Raw genomic sequence first — 14,831 nt, forward strand, 5'->3', positions numbered from 1 at the left:
AGTGAGGAGCTGAGAGTGAGGAGCTGAGAGTGAGGAGCTCAGGGTGAGGAGCTCAGGGTGAGGAGCTCAGGGTGAGGAGCTCAGAGTGAGGAGCTGAGAGTGAGGAGCTCAGAGTGAGGAGCTGAGAGTGAGGAGCTCAGGGTGAGGAGCTCAGGGTGAGGAGCTCAGGGTGAGGAGCTCAGGTTGAGGAGCTCAGGGTGAGGAGCTGAGAGTGAAGAGCTGAGAGTGAGGAGCTGAGAGTGAGGAGCTCAGGGTGAGGAGCTCAGGGTGAGGAGCTCAGAGTGAGGAGCTGAGGGTGAGGAGCTCAGGGTGAGGAGCTCAGGGTGAGGAGCTCAGAGTGAGGAGCTGAGAGTGAGGAGCTCAGGGTGAGGAGCTGAGAGTGAGGAGCTCAGGGTGAGGAGCTCAGGGTGAGGAGCTCAGAGTGAGGAGCTCAGGGTGAGGAGCTCAGAGTCGTGTCAGAGTGATCCTCTCTTCGAGCAGAGAGGATCTGTGCTCGGCTCGTCCAGGAGCAGACGGAGCGGAGCGAAGAGACGGACAGACCGACCGACCGACGCGGCGCCTCAAAGTCCCACAAACACGCAGCAAACGCGGGGATCTAAGTGGTTTGTGTCGTGGCTTTGTCATGGGAACTTGCGCTGTTGGAAGAGGATGAAGTAGCGCGGAGAGCAGAGCCGCGTTCCCGGGACACGCAGAGGCAAAGCCCAAAGGTGAGCCGCTAAAAGTTGTTGTGGGCTCCGTCTATCTGCTGGGGCCAGACTCCTCTCTGGGCTGGAATGCGTCACGGTGATGATTTGTTGGGAACCAAAAAAAAATCATAAGAGCGTTCAAAGTTTGATTTTGTGAACCTCCATCAATTGTCTATATTTATGATGAAATAGTAATGTTGTAATATCGTGGTTTATTAGGGGAGAAGTCCACAAAAACAACCGAGGTTGGCCGAAGTGATTTTTTTTTTGTTTGTGTGGCGCCAGGAGGTAGACGGACCCGTGGCTGCTTTCGTGGAAAAAAGTTAGTTAGTTTGGCCTTTGGTTTGTAACAACAAACTGTCTGGCTGAGTCTGACTGAGTCTGACTATGACGCTTATAAAAGTCAGTCACAGTCAGGTCGTGTTTACTGCTGTTTGTGTGCAGAAAGCTTTAGCTTGCTCGTTAGCCACATTCCGGGGCTAGCTTAGCTCACCTGTAATTAGAGCTCAAACTCGTCACGTGACCGGTGACGTCACCGCTGGTTTGGTCTCTGCTCATTGTTTTGATTTCATCTCTGATCAAAGTCACAGTGCGGCGCTTAATCTGGCCTAAGATCATCTGGATCAAGTTTGTATTTCTGGCTGTTGTCAACTTAATTCAATTACTTTTGCAGTGAAATAAATTAGAAAGGTAGAAAATAAACAGGAAGTAGAAGTTGAGCAAAGTAAATGTTAGACTTTGTGACTTTATATTTACATGTAATATAGAATCCATCATGTCAGATCTTTACTGGAGGGTCGGGCCAGAAACCATCAAAGACCCAAAGATCAACCGGCTGACTGATATCTGCTTTAAAATTCAATCCATCCGTTTCAGTAAAAACCCCACATTTCATTTCTGTGTGAACTTGAATGCCTTTGATGTTTCTCCTCTACCAGCTGGAGCGTTGTGATGACATCACTGTGGAAGGTTGGGATGGACACTTCCTTCACTAAATGATTGATTGGAGCCTCAGACTTTGCTGTAAGGACTTTAACTTAGGTACTCATTGATCATTGAGCTGGTAATGAGCCCAGATGTGTTTGGGCTCTCAGGGTGAGGTGGAGGTGAAGGTATCTGAAAGCATTCCTACATTATTGATCCTCTTCTTGTTTTCCTCCACGTGAACTCTTCTGCTCATGGATGTGTTGTGTTGGATAAAGATGGTGTCCCTTTTGTGATCATTAACCCCATAGTAACCATGGAGAGTCTGTGTGACAGGGATGTTTAAGGGCTAACAACGTCTGAAGAACACAAACATGCATTTTGGGGATGAAGGTGAGCTTTGATTGAAGAGGATGCAGAGCTGAAACCTCATGCTGAGCTCAGCCTTGGGGCCTAAACTGATAGATATTGATCGGGCTGTAACTGATAAAGAAGTTAATCAACTCTATTGTTATAATTGACTGTTTTAGTCCTTTGTCAGAGGATTGAAACTCTCCATTCTGCTCTGGTGTCCATGAGCAGCTGCAGATAGAAGGGTAGTAATAGAGGGTTAAGATTAAAAGTCACATTTTTTGGATTCATTATTTGTTTTGTTTATCCAGAAAAACTCATAAATGATTTGGGTGACTTTGTTGGCTGCAGACTTTATTCTTCTCTCAGAGGAGGAAACAGACGATGTCATGTGGAATCGGGGCTTCGGCCAGTTCCAGGTGGGGATGCTTGTTACCATAGTAACATCGTCTCAGGCATTGAAGTACAAGTCGTTCATGTTCTGGAAGCTTTATGTTCAGTCTGCACACACACGCACACACACACGCACACGCACACACACACACACCAGATAGAGAAGAGAGGCACAGACAGGAGAGACGTACTCAGAGACAAGATGGAGGCGGGGGACATATGAGGGGAAATGAAAATCTGCTATTATCCATATGCCAGACAGCTGTACATTCCAGAAGAGAGGGAGAGAGAGAGGGAGGGAGAGAGAGAGACTAGTTGAGCAGGTATTGTTAGTACAGTCATGTGTGTCCTTGTCTTCCTTCACACATGTGAACTCTGTCTGTCCTGTAGTTTGTGTGTCAGGCGTCTTGAAGGATTCGTCAGTTCCTCCCAAAACATCTGAATGTCTAGAATGAGAGAAAAGGAGGACGATCACTGCCAAGGACGCAGACGCCATCTTATCTCTGCTGCCCTGTGTGTGTGTGTGTGTGTGTGTGTGTGTGTGTGTGTGTGTGTGTGTGTGTGTGTGTGTGTGTGTGTGTGTGTGTGTGTGTGTGTGTGTGTGTGTGTGTGTGTGTGTGTGTGTGTGTGTGTGTGCGTGTGTGTGCGCGTGCGCGCCCTATTGTTAATATTTTATATTCTTTACCATTCTTTGATGAAGCATTTCCTCGGGGAGATGAAGCTGAGCCCGCGTCTATTTACATATCCTGACTCCGCCTCCTGGCCCCGCCCTTTACGGGGAGACCCCCTAAAGATACGCCAAGGGGATCCTGCAGGTACGGTGACGCTGTTTAACAAAGCAGCTGGTTGGTCAGGAGGCAGAGCTTCATATGTCAGCCTCACTAAGCTCCAGTGAGGCCGCTCTGGACCGGGCTAGCTGTGGAGCATCAGTTACCCTGGCGACAGTGAGATCAGAAGTGAGGCACCTTGGTGACATTGAGGCCTCAGACCTTTATCTGCCTTGGTAGTCGGGCCTCCTGCTCTGTCCTGGGAGCAGACGGCTCTCCTGTCACCAGGCTGTGAAGCAGCTGCTCAACAACCTGTGAAGGGTTGAAATGTTTGCTGGTTTGTCTAAAGCATTAGTCTAACTGGGCTGATAACCAGCTGGAGTGCAGCTCAGCATGAGCCGGGAATAGAATCCTAGTCTTCCAGAACAACACTCATGATGCTACAGAGCTGTTAAAGAAGAGGGAGTGATAAGGGACACCGGTGTCCACAGAGCACAGCCACCTCACAGATGGAGAACACTTCAGCCTACTGGTCAGGCTCAGCCCTCTGGAGCTCTGTTAGCAGTTAGCTAGACATCAGTGTAGCAGCTTCTTTGTTGTGTGAACGCTGCGTCTTGGCTTTTGGTCTGGTTTCAGATTTGGCATCACGCCATTAATGAGACAACACGTCATGGAGTCACAGAGAGTCACAGCACAGAGAGTCACAGCACAGAGAGTCACAGCACAGAGAGTCACAGCACAGAGAGTCACAGCACAGAGAGTCACAGCACAGAGTCACAGCACAGAGAGTCACAGCACAGAGAGTCACAGCACAGAGAGTCACAGTACAGAGAGTCACAGCAGAGAGTCACAGCACAGAGAGTCACAGCACAGAGTCACAGCACAGAGTCACAGCACAGAGAGTCACAGCACAGAGTCACAGCACACGGGTGAGAGTCACGGTCCTCAGAGTCACAGGGCATGTGGAGTATGGGGGTCCTAGAAAAGTGTTTGTGTGTGTGTGTGTGTGTGTGTACTGGCAGCACTGTAGAGTTGTGTATCTTTGTCTCTGGCAGTCAGACTCATGGATCGACTGTTCACCAAAATGGAGACGCAGCTTCTCTTTCCAGGCACCGCAGCTCAACTGCAGCTCTCTTTCCTCTTCTTTTCTCCTTTCTTTTCTCTCCATTCCTCTCCTCTGTTCTGTCCTCTCCTCTGTTTTCTTTCTCCTGGGAGTGTTTCCAGAGCTCAGGGATCGCTCTCTCTCTCTCCCCTGCTCTATTTCTATCCCTCTCTCCATTTTCCCTGCCCTCTTTTTCTCCATTTCTTCCTCCCCCCTCCTCCTTCTCCTCTTCTTACCCGTCTTTCTCTGAGTGTGTTTCCAGTCTCGGAGCCTGAGGATCAGATTACTCAGGGAGTCTGGGAGGCTCTTTGGCGAGGTGGCAGCGGTGGAGGAGGGAGGGAAGGAAGGATGGAGGGAGGGAGGAGGTGGGGCAGGAGATCAGGTTTCACATCTCCAGCGCTCTCCTCTGTCTGCCTGGCCTTCCTCCCTCCTCCTCCTCCCCCAGCAGCCTGGAGACAGAGTGGCTGAGCCAGGGAGGGAAAACATGCAATCCACCCTCCTCCTCCTCCTCCTCCTCCTCCATATGTCCTCCCTGCTGCAGAAACATAAAAGCAGTAAATGGGAGCTGAGCACACAGAGCCATGATTCTCATCCAGACGTCCCAACCTGAGAGCAGAAATCAGGACTGGAGCTGCATGGTTGAACTCTTTGAATGAGTCCTGGTGTTCAGCTGGGGAAAGATATGATCAAGCAAACACACAAGAATAACCAAATATTACTAAGGATTTATAATTCCATTGGTTGAATTGATAGACAGACCAGAATCAAACCAGGAACGTGTGTGTGTGTGTGTGTGTGTGTGTGTGTGTGTGTGTGTGTGTGTGTGTGTGTGTGTGTGTGTGTGTGTGTGTGTGTGTGTGTGTGTGTGTGTGTGTGTGTGTGTGTGTGTGTGTGTGTGTGTGTGTGTGTGTGTGTGTGTGTGGTGCTGAGGGTCCAGACTCTGGAATGTTTCTGACCAGCTGGAAACACATCTGGAACACCGATCTGGTTGAACAGGAGAAAGACTGCAAACATTTCTCTCTCAGTTGCCATAACAACCCAAACCTGCATTTCTGTGTGCATTCCTCTTTTCCAGTCTGACAGTGAGGTGAATGAGTGAATGAAGACTTAGCTGTGTGTTCAGTGTTTCTGTGTGCTGCAGCGGCTCCATGTGTTCTTACTTCCCTCCTCTTCCTCACCCTGTGGAAGGTGGAATCGGCCCTCATGTTTGTCTCTCAGTGGCTCCAGTTTGTCCTTTAATGGTATTGATCCCCTCTTTAAATACCTCCAGCCCATCATGGTGAATAATTCAGCTCAGCTCCACACAGGAGAGACGTTCCCTCGTCCTAATGGAGGAAGTGGGAACAGGTCGGCTTCGCTCCGCCTCCGTTTCTTCATCCACCGCGAAAATCTGATTATCTGTGGCTCTGAGTGATTTGAAAAAAAAAGCCCAGACGTGGTCATGTGACACGGCAAAGGGCAGCCAACACGCCAGCATTCCTCTGGAGCTGAAGGAAACCAAACCACAGGAACGGAGTCAGATCTTTATTTAGAGCCACAACAGGCCTCACAGCAGGTTCTCCCTCTCAAACGTTTTCACTCAGCGTGAGCGTGAAGCTTCGCATGTTTCAGTGTTTAGGCTGAAACATCACAAAAGCTTTGGACAAGGATAAAGTCCTACTTTTCACAAGTCACACTAGAACCTGAGGCGTGAAACCATGGAGACATTTAGAGTTCTTGGAAAGCTGGCATCATCAACCAGACAGTGATGGTTGCTGGGAGACGCGGTCCTTCCTTTTCTGGCACTGATGATGTTGCTCTAACTTGCAACAGTGTTCAATCAATGAACTCGATCAGTCTGGTGATGACAGCATTAATCCGGTTCAATCCAGGAAGTATTTGTCCTTGGTGGAGGTATGAACTCGTCATGTGACACATCTCCTTTTTAACAGCTGTTCTCTAAATGAGGCATTAGTCATTGATAAGTGATTGGCTCTGTGTTGATCTGCAATGAGATCAGGATCACATGAGACCTGAACATGGCCCAGGTCTTCATGGTCTTCAGAGCTCTGCATTCCTTCTTCTCCTCCTCTCTCTAATCCTCCTGCCTCATAGGTGCACTGATCCCTCTGAAGTGACACTGATCCCTGACCTCCTGTCCTGACCTTTGACCCCTGACTGCTCCTCCCTGACCCCCTGTCAGCTCAGGTCTAACAGAGCTGTCTCCCTCCCAGCAGGGTGAGACAGGTCCACGTTCACACACATTAAGCCTCGTCAGATGGAACATCATGTCGTCATGGAGATCCTCCACCAGCACACACACACTCTACACACAGTACTTGATAGATCCTTTATAACAGTAATGATGAGTCTGAGGTTTTCATGTTGGACTCTAAATCTCCACCAGCTTGTTTTCAGGTCTGTAGAGCCTGAGAGAGTTTCTGAACCTTCTCTCACACATCCTAACCTTTGGGTCACACCACAGAGCACATGTGTGTTCTGATGCTAAGAGTCCCACACACACACACACACACACACACACACAGTCTCTGTCAGCACTGATGTCATCACTCAGCCCAGTCAAAGCAAACGTGCATGAGGGAGCCAATCACAACGCACAAGCTCAAACATCTTTGCCTGTCAAGCAAGTCATATTTTGTGTTATGTGTGTGTTGTTGAGTGTGTACAGGTGAGATACAGGTGTGTGTGGGAGGCAGTGGTAGAGCTTCTGCTTGGAAACTGGAGGGTTGCCGGTTCGAGTCCCTGCCGAGGTGCCTCTGAGCAAGGCACCGAACCCTCAATTGCTCCCCCCTCTGTAACTTACTGGGTGGTAATGTAATGTAAGTCGCTGTGGATAAAAGCGTCTGCTAAATGCTCGTAATGTAATGTGTGTGTGTGTGTGTGTGTGTGTGTGTGTGTGTGTGTGTGTGTGTGTGTGTGGGCGGGGGGGGGGGCTGCTCTGTGTTTCAATTCAGCCTCGTGTGGGAGAGAGAGATCTGTTTTTCCCTGTGTGTGTGTGTGTGTGTGTGCGTGTGTGTGTGTGTGTGCGTGTGTGTGCATGCTGCACAGAAATGGACAGCAGCTGTTTCTGGCTGACCTCGTGACCGCTCTCAGCCCCCGTGTTCGGGCATCTATTTTCTCCTCGTCTGTTCTATTATAACTGAACCCCCCCCTCCTCCCAGGAGTTGAACACACACACACACACACACACACACACACACACACACACACACACACACACACACACACACTGGACCCACTGGTCCTGTCTTCAGCGCTGTGTTGACTTAATTTTCCAGCTGAGTGTTAGCTTTAGCAGCAGCATGGTGGAGTCATGTGACCGTCCTTCAGCCAGAAGAGTGGGCTTCAAACCCTCCACCCTGCTGAAGGGTCCACCAGCAAAACCTCACCCAAGCTGATTGGCATTTCATGTCCATGTAGTCTGGTTTGCTCTTCTTCAGGACTCATGTCTCCTCTGTCCTCCACTGAAGCATCATCTGCTTGTGAAGCAGGAACATCAAGCAGGTGATGGGAGGTCAAGGAGTCTAAGGAGGAGGAACCCTGAGACCAGAGCTCAGATCTTAGTCATGGTCTTAGTGTCTAAACGGAGGTTCTCTAGCTTGAAGTGTGTTTAGCCGTCTCACATGAGGGGGTTTGTTTTGTTCTTGGAAGGAAGTTTGGGGACCTTGAAGGTCATTGTAGTCTTAAAGAGTTCTAGGAGTCTTAATTAAGGTTGTAGGGTTCTGTTCAACCAGCTGCCCAAGAGTCTACACCAGGTGTCTAAAGGCCTGATGATGATGATGATGATGATGATGGTATTGGTGCAACTCTGTTGATTTTGGAATTCAGAGGTCAGATGAAGTTTACTTTGTTTTCTCTGTGAGCTGATGAAATGATGGTTGACCTGTCTCTCATCTCTGATCATCCTGTCGTCTCTCTCAGGTCTGATTCAACCAGAGAGCTCCCTCTGCAACACAACTACAACTTCCTATGGCGCCTAGCATCAACACACAGTCGCTTCTACCTTGGAGCCACCAGCCAGGTACACACACACACACACACACACACACACACACACAGAGTGCTGTTCCAGCTCAGCTCCCTGTAGTCAGTGTGTGAAGTCTGTAAGATGTTTATTGTGGTCACATGTAAAACATCACTGTTTTCTTCCATTAAGTTTCCCTCTGTGTCTAGCACGCACACACACACGCAGGCACAAACACACACACACACAGGCAGGCACACAATCACACACGCACGCACGCACACACACACACACATTCAAAGCATAAACAAAGGTTTTTTGTGTTGGGGAACCCGTGATTACCCCTTAAAAGTTGATTACCAATCACCAATCAAGCCCCTGTCCCCCGCTCCCCCAGCACTGTGAGGAGATTAACCTTTGAGCCCGGGGCTACAGGCAGAGACGGCCAATCAGGTGGCTTCCTGCCTGTTAATTGCAGGCTCTGATTGGGTCGTTGCAGCTGTCATCTGATGATTAACAACCAGCCTGGAGAGCAGGAAGTGTGTGTGTGTGTATGTGTGTGTCTCTGTGTGTGTGTGTGTCTCTGTGTGTGTGTGTGTGTGTGTATGTGTGTGTCTGTGTGTGTGTGTGTGTCTGTGTGTGTGGGACAGGGACAGGCCTGAACCTACCCATCACATGCACCTATTTTCCCCCATTTTGACTCAGTGGACCCTTTGGAAGTCAAACTTCCACTCATACTGTCACACACACACACACACACACCTACCTACATGCTTGTGTGGTCCTTTGACTGCTCTGTGGTCTGGCTCCAGTTTCCAAGGCAGCACAGTGGATGAAACCATTTGGGTCTCCCTTGACTGAGTCCACTCTGACCACACACACACACACACACACACACACACACACACACTGTCTGCTCCACCTTCAGCCGTGTCTCCAGACTCTGTGATCCTCCTTCATGCTGGCTTGTTGTACTTCAGTCTGCTGGGCTCTGATCACAGCACTGTTTGGTTGACCAGCTGTCCATCACTGGGGCTTGAAGTTCTGCTGAACCTAAATGTATTTGTACTTTTAACCCCTTAAACCCTGAGGGAAATACATGTCTTTGACTTTTCTTTCTTGTTGTACTGAGCTCCTTCTGTCAGTCAGCATCTCATATAAGACATCCTGTCTTTATCAGAGCTGCACTGATTCATCTGGAACCTTCACAGTGACCATAGATCAGTACGTCTTGATTTAGCAGCCATGGCGGTGACGGTCAACCAGACACCAAATATCTGAACCACTGATCCTCAACAAGTAAAGATGGAGTTTTATCAGGGTGCTCATGGACCTCATGAACCTCATGGACCTCTGACCTTTGACCCGGAGCCCTCTGTGTGTTGTCATGGATCTCTATCCTATAGTAACTCTGACCTTTGACCCGGGGCCCTCTGTGTGTTGTCATGGATCTCTATCCTATAGTAACTCTGACCTTTGACCCGGGGCCCTCTGTGTGTTGTCATGGATCTCTATCCTATAGTAACTCTGACCTTTGACCCAGAGCCCTCTGTGTGTTGTCATGGATCTCTATCCTATAGTAACTCTGACCTTTGACCCGGAGCCCTCAGTATGTTGTCATGGATCTCTATCCTATAGTAACCTCCTGGTCCTTCTCTCCTCAGTCCTCAGCTGTGTGATAAGGCAGCTGAGAGTATGTAGAGCAGATAAACATGCAGGGCGTCGTGAGGACAAACAGTAGAAGAAGAACAGAGATGTGAGGAGGAGTGAGCCTCATTACATCACCACACAGCTCACTGAGTGAATCCAGGAGATACGCTGAGCTTTTATTGTGGAGGGCAGAACTTTGTGCTGTAGAAGAAGAAACAACAACATGGATCCATGAGGGTCCATCAGAGAAGAAGAACATCTACACACTGAGGTCAGAGGTGAAGGAGATGAAGATCATTAAATAGTAGAAGATCAGTTAGTGATCACAGAGTCCAGCCCTTTTACTTTGATCAATCTTAACCCATTCATTTTAATATCAATCTAAAAGAATGTGTCTCTGCCCTTATCAGAGGTCAAATAATCCTGTCAATCACTTTGAAGCTGCAGAGGCAGAAGACGCAGTAAGAAGTGAGGAAGAGGCTCTGAGTATTCTTATGCTAATCCAGTGCCCAGGACCAGCAGCAGAGCAGCCAAGCAAACAATGGCAGTGGAGCCAGAAAGTCTGGGCTGCAGGCTCTCAGGCCCTGAAAGGCATGTGGGGCAGGGCGCCGACACACACACACACACACACACACACACAGCACCCAGAGGCCCGCCTGCAAGGAGGGGCCCCTCCAGGGGACAGGGCACAGGGCCAAGAGCCAGGGGGAGAGAGAGAGGGAGAGAGGAGGGGGGGGAGAAGAAAGGAGAAGGGAGGGGAAGATGAGGAGCAGACGGGGAAAGGTAGAAGACTGAAAGAACCAAAGCTGCTCAGGAAGAAGGAAGAAGGAAGACATTAACATGGAAAAGAAGGGAATGGAGAGGAAAACAGCACATGGAGACCGAGACAGGGAGGAGGGTGAGACAGGGGGAGGGTGAGACAGGGAGGAGGGTGAGACAGGGAGGAGTGAGAGGAGGTGAAAGTGGGAGGAGAAGAAACTGGAATGGATTTGTGTATGTGTGTGTGTGTGTGTGTGTCCATAAACAGCTTTGATTCCTCAGATTTCTTTATAAAATGAGTAATGAAGCTGAAATTACAAAAAAATAGATACAAGCAGGTCCTTAGCACATTTTTATTCAAATATAATATAAATAACACACACACACACACACACACACACACACACACACACACACACCCCAAAGTGATCCTCACCTCCCTCATTAGTGTGTTTGTTTGTAGAGCTCAGCAGCTGTTTCTCCCCACCAGCCGTCCAATCAGCAGGCAGCTTTGCTTTGTTTACATGTGCAGATGCATTAAGTCTTGATTATTGATGTCTGGACCCTCGCAGTCTGACTGTGTGTGTGTGTGTGTGGGGGGGGGCATTAGGGATGGATTATTAATGAGACCTCCACCACTGGACAGATCATCTGATCTGGAGCAACCAGGGACACATGAGAGCCCCAGGGACGTAGATGATGATGGTGATGTTCTGAGCCATAGTGGTCTTTGAGGCTCCAGCTTGCACCCCAGCCGGGGGTGAGGAGGAGCTGATCCTGGTGGTGCTGAGCCTGATGCTGTCCCCAGTGTGAGATCAGTGGACATGTTTTTATAGCTGCTCCCTCTGCTGCCAAATGAGAAGTTATGATCCCCTGAAGGCTCCATAAAGCCTTTATAGAGCTCTGCCTCTCTGCCCAGTCTCAGCGCTCTGCTCGGGTTTCTATCCCACCACATTTCCCAGCATGCTTAGAGCGCCGTGACCCCAGATTTCTTCCCTTGGGAGGGCCGGCCACGCCTCAGTGCGTCCCCATAAGGGCCTTGATTCTGTACAGGTGGGACGGTCAACAATAGAGCCTTTCATTCCTTTGAGGGCCAACGCTTCTTCAAGACTCAGCCAGCATCCAGCTAGCCAGCATCTACGCCACATGGAGAACAGAGGAGACAGGACACGGGTCAGTCCCCGAGCCTGCCGGGTCCTGTCCCAAAGACACCACGAGCTACCTGTCTCAGGTGTCCACATGGTCTACACTTCAATGAAACACAGACCAAAGCCTCAGCAGGGGAGTGGATGTTTACATGTGTGGAGACACAATGAGGCTCAGTCTGAGGCTCAGTATGAGTCCCTGTCTGCTCCCTCCTGCTGGGGGAACTTTGTTGTTTGACTCCAGGAGCAGAGACGAGTCTGAACACGAGGAGACACCAGTGAAAGTTACACTTCAGGAACATCTCACTCCTTTAGCCTCCAGATGAGTCTGAGATGTTTATTCATTAAGATTTAAGAGAACTCTCTCTCCCTCTCCCTGTGTCTCCTCCCCCTCTCTCTCCCTCTCCCTGTCTCTCCCCCCCGTCTCTCCCTCTACCTGTCTCCCCCCCGTCTCTCCCCCCGTCTCTCCCTCTACCTGTCCCCCCCCCCGTCTCTCCCTCTACCTGTCTCCCCCCCCCCCCGTCTCTCCCCCCCCGTCTCTCCCTTTACCTGTCTCTCCCCCCCCGTCTCTCCCTCTACCTGTCCCCCCCCCCGTCTCTCCCTCTACCTGTCTCCCCCCCCCCCCCGTCTCTCCCCCCCCGTCTCTCCCTTTACCTGTCTCCCCCCCCCCCCCCCGTCTCTCCCTCTACCTGCCCCCCCCCCCCCCCCCCCCCGCCTCTCCCTCGCCCTGTCTCCCCAGCCTCTCTCTCTTGTATATCATATTTGATCATATCAGTCTTTAATGTAATCTAAATGTAAATAGTGATTAAACCTCTTGCCATAACTAAATAGCATGAAGCTGTGATGTCATTAAAGAACAACAGGGCTGTGGTTCCTCTCTCACTCGGTGAAGGAGCGGCTCTGTGTGCTCCTCTTCCTCACGCAGAGCGATGTGCTGATCCAAGCTGTGTTTGGTTCTCACAGATGAACTTTCTGTCTTTGCTCTTCAGGGTTCCTGATCCATGCAGCCTCTGAGAACCACAAGGACCTGCTGTTGTGATCTCTACCCAGCTCCCCCCCCCCCCCTCCTCCTCCTCCTCCTCCTCCTCCTCCTCCAGCCTGAGCTCCTGTGGGTCCAGGAGCTCCAGCTCATCCTGATCCATCGGCCCAAGAGCCTCACCGAGCCCGGTCCGGTCCAGGTCCAGGTCCAGGACCAGGATGACGGGTGCGTCGCTCTGCCTGGCTGTGTTTGCAGCCGCTCTGCTGCTGAGCCTCGGCGCTGACGGTAAGAACCATCAATCACAGAGTTATTGATTAGATCACTGTAGATATTTGTCCCTGATGGATCCATCAAGCCTCAGAGCTCCAGGTTCATCTGGTTTGACCTATCAGAGAGACAGAAAGACAAGGTCACAGTATGACCTCACACACACACACACACACCCTCTCTCTGGTTTTATCACAGCATGTTGCTCTGTTCTGACTCAGCATGTTGCCCAGGATGACATCACTGTGTAGAGACTTAGTGAGGTCATAGAAACAGATCACTTCTGTTTCTGTGTGTGTGTGTGTGTGTGTGTGTGTGTGTGATCAGCAGCATCATGCAGCTGAGATGGATCTATGGATCTGATTCAGTGAAGGATGAATGGATCTTCATCTAAAACTGATGATTATTGATTACACTCAGATCTGCTCCACACATAGAGATCACTCAGGTTACTATGAAGGGTTAAAGGCCAGAGGGTCAGAGGATGAAGGTGGTTCATGAAGCCTCAGTGACTTCTTCATGTTCTGTTCCTCAGCTGACAGGGGAACTTGATTGGTTTCAGCCACAAAAGGATCAATAAATCAAACCCAGGCCTGTTCAGCTCTAAATCTGTGTTCATGTAAAGCAGGAGATGATTTGTAGTCTGAGGTCCTGAACACAAAGGAAAGTGAGCAGCTCCTCTCCTCCCCACAGGAAGCTGTTGAGCTGATTGTTGCCACTCTCACTTCCTCTCTGCACATGAACTGTTTCCTGTATGGCAGCGTACGAGCTGGCGGCCGGGCTCAGCGCTCCAAACACTCATTGTTCTCCGGAAACATCCTTCAGTCCCTCCGGACACATTCTGGCCGTTTCACATCATGTTTGTTTCCTCGTTCAACTTCTCATGGTGTCGGCCCGTCTGTCTGTCTGTCTGTCTGTCTGTCTGTCTGAACAAACTAACATCAGAATTGAACTTAATGGTGATTGGGTTTTGCAGAGGGCCTGGCTCTGTTTAACAAGCTGCTAGTCATCACCATGACAACACAGGAACAACCCAACAAAGTTGTGTGAGGAGGTGGGAGGGCGGCGCTCTGAGCGCCTGGCAGGGGGCAGAGTCACACGGCTCGCACAGGGACCAGGACCAGCAGGGGCCACGTCCAGAACCACGTCCAGAACCACTGGCTACTGTAGGCTGGACCAAACGACTCCTCCTGACGGGCCCTCCTGGTCTGTGGGCCAGCGGGTCTGTAGGCCAGCGGGCCCTCCTGGCCTGTGGGCCAGCGGGTCTGTAGGCCAGCGGGCCCTCCTGGTCTGTGGGCCAGCGGGCCCTCCTGGTCTGTGGGCCAGCGGGTCTGTAGGCCAGCGGGCCCTCCTGGTCTGTGGGCCAGCAGGTCTGTAGGCCAGCGGGCCCTCCTGGCCTGTGGGCCGGTGCGTGGCGGCAGCATAGCGCTGACCAACATGGCTGTTTGAGGAGGATCTGATGCGAGTCGTCTCTGTGCTGATCAGCTGAACAGCAGCTGCACTGATGATGATGAAGATGAACCCCACAGGAGCAGCCTGTGAGATCAGAACCCCCCCAGTGAAGCCGTCCCAGTACCTGGACCCCTCAGGGTGCTGCAGACGGCTCATGTTGACTCTTCAGCGCTGACGTCAGGCTGTATTTACAGATGGTGTGTTTGTTTAAGTGTGTGTGGTGGAGCAGACGGGTGGGGTTTATCACCTCAGGGCAGAGCAGAGTGTGTGTGATAAGCTTCCAGCACAGGAAGTAGATAACAGGGACTTAGAGAGGGTGTTTGCTGAGCTCGGCTCAGGTTCAGGCCTGTCACACACACACACACACACACACACACACACACACACACACA

At 50.6% G+C, this 14,831-nt stretch overlaps 1 pseudogene; it reads left to right on the forward strand.

Annotated features, from left to right (window-relative positions):
• Window positions 1-495: 495 nt before the first annotated feature.
• LOC142988636 (bone morphogenetic protein receptor type-1A-like) overlaps window positions 496-14,831 on the forward strand; it is an 18,475-nt pseudogene continuing 4,139 nt past the window's right edge.

Source organism: Genypterus blacodes, unplaced genomic scaffold, assembly GCF_046128005.1.
Source record: "Genypterus blacodes isolate CSIRO-AG114 ecotype Tasmania unplaced genomic scaffold, CSIRO-AGI_Gbla_v1 ptg000338l_1, whole genome shotgun sequence".
Lineage (NCBI taxonomy): Eukaryota > Metazoa > Chordata > Actinopteri > Ophidiiformes > Ophidiidae > Genypterus > Genypterus blacodes.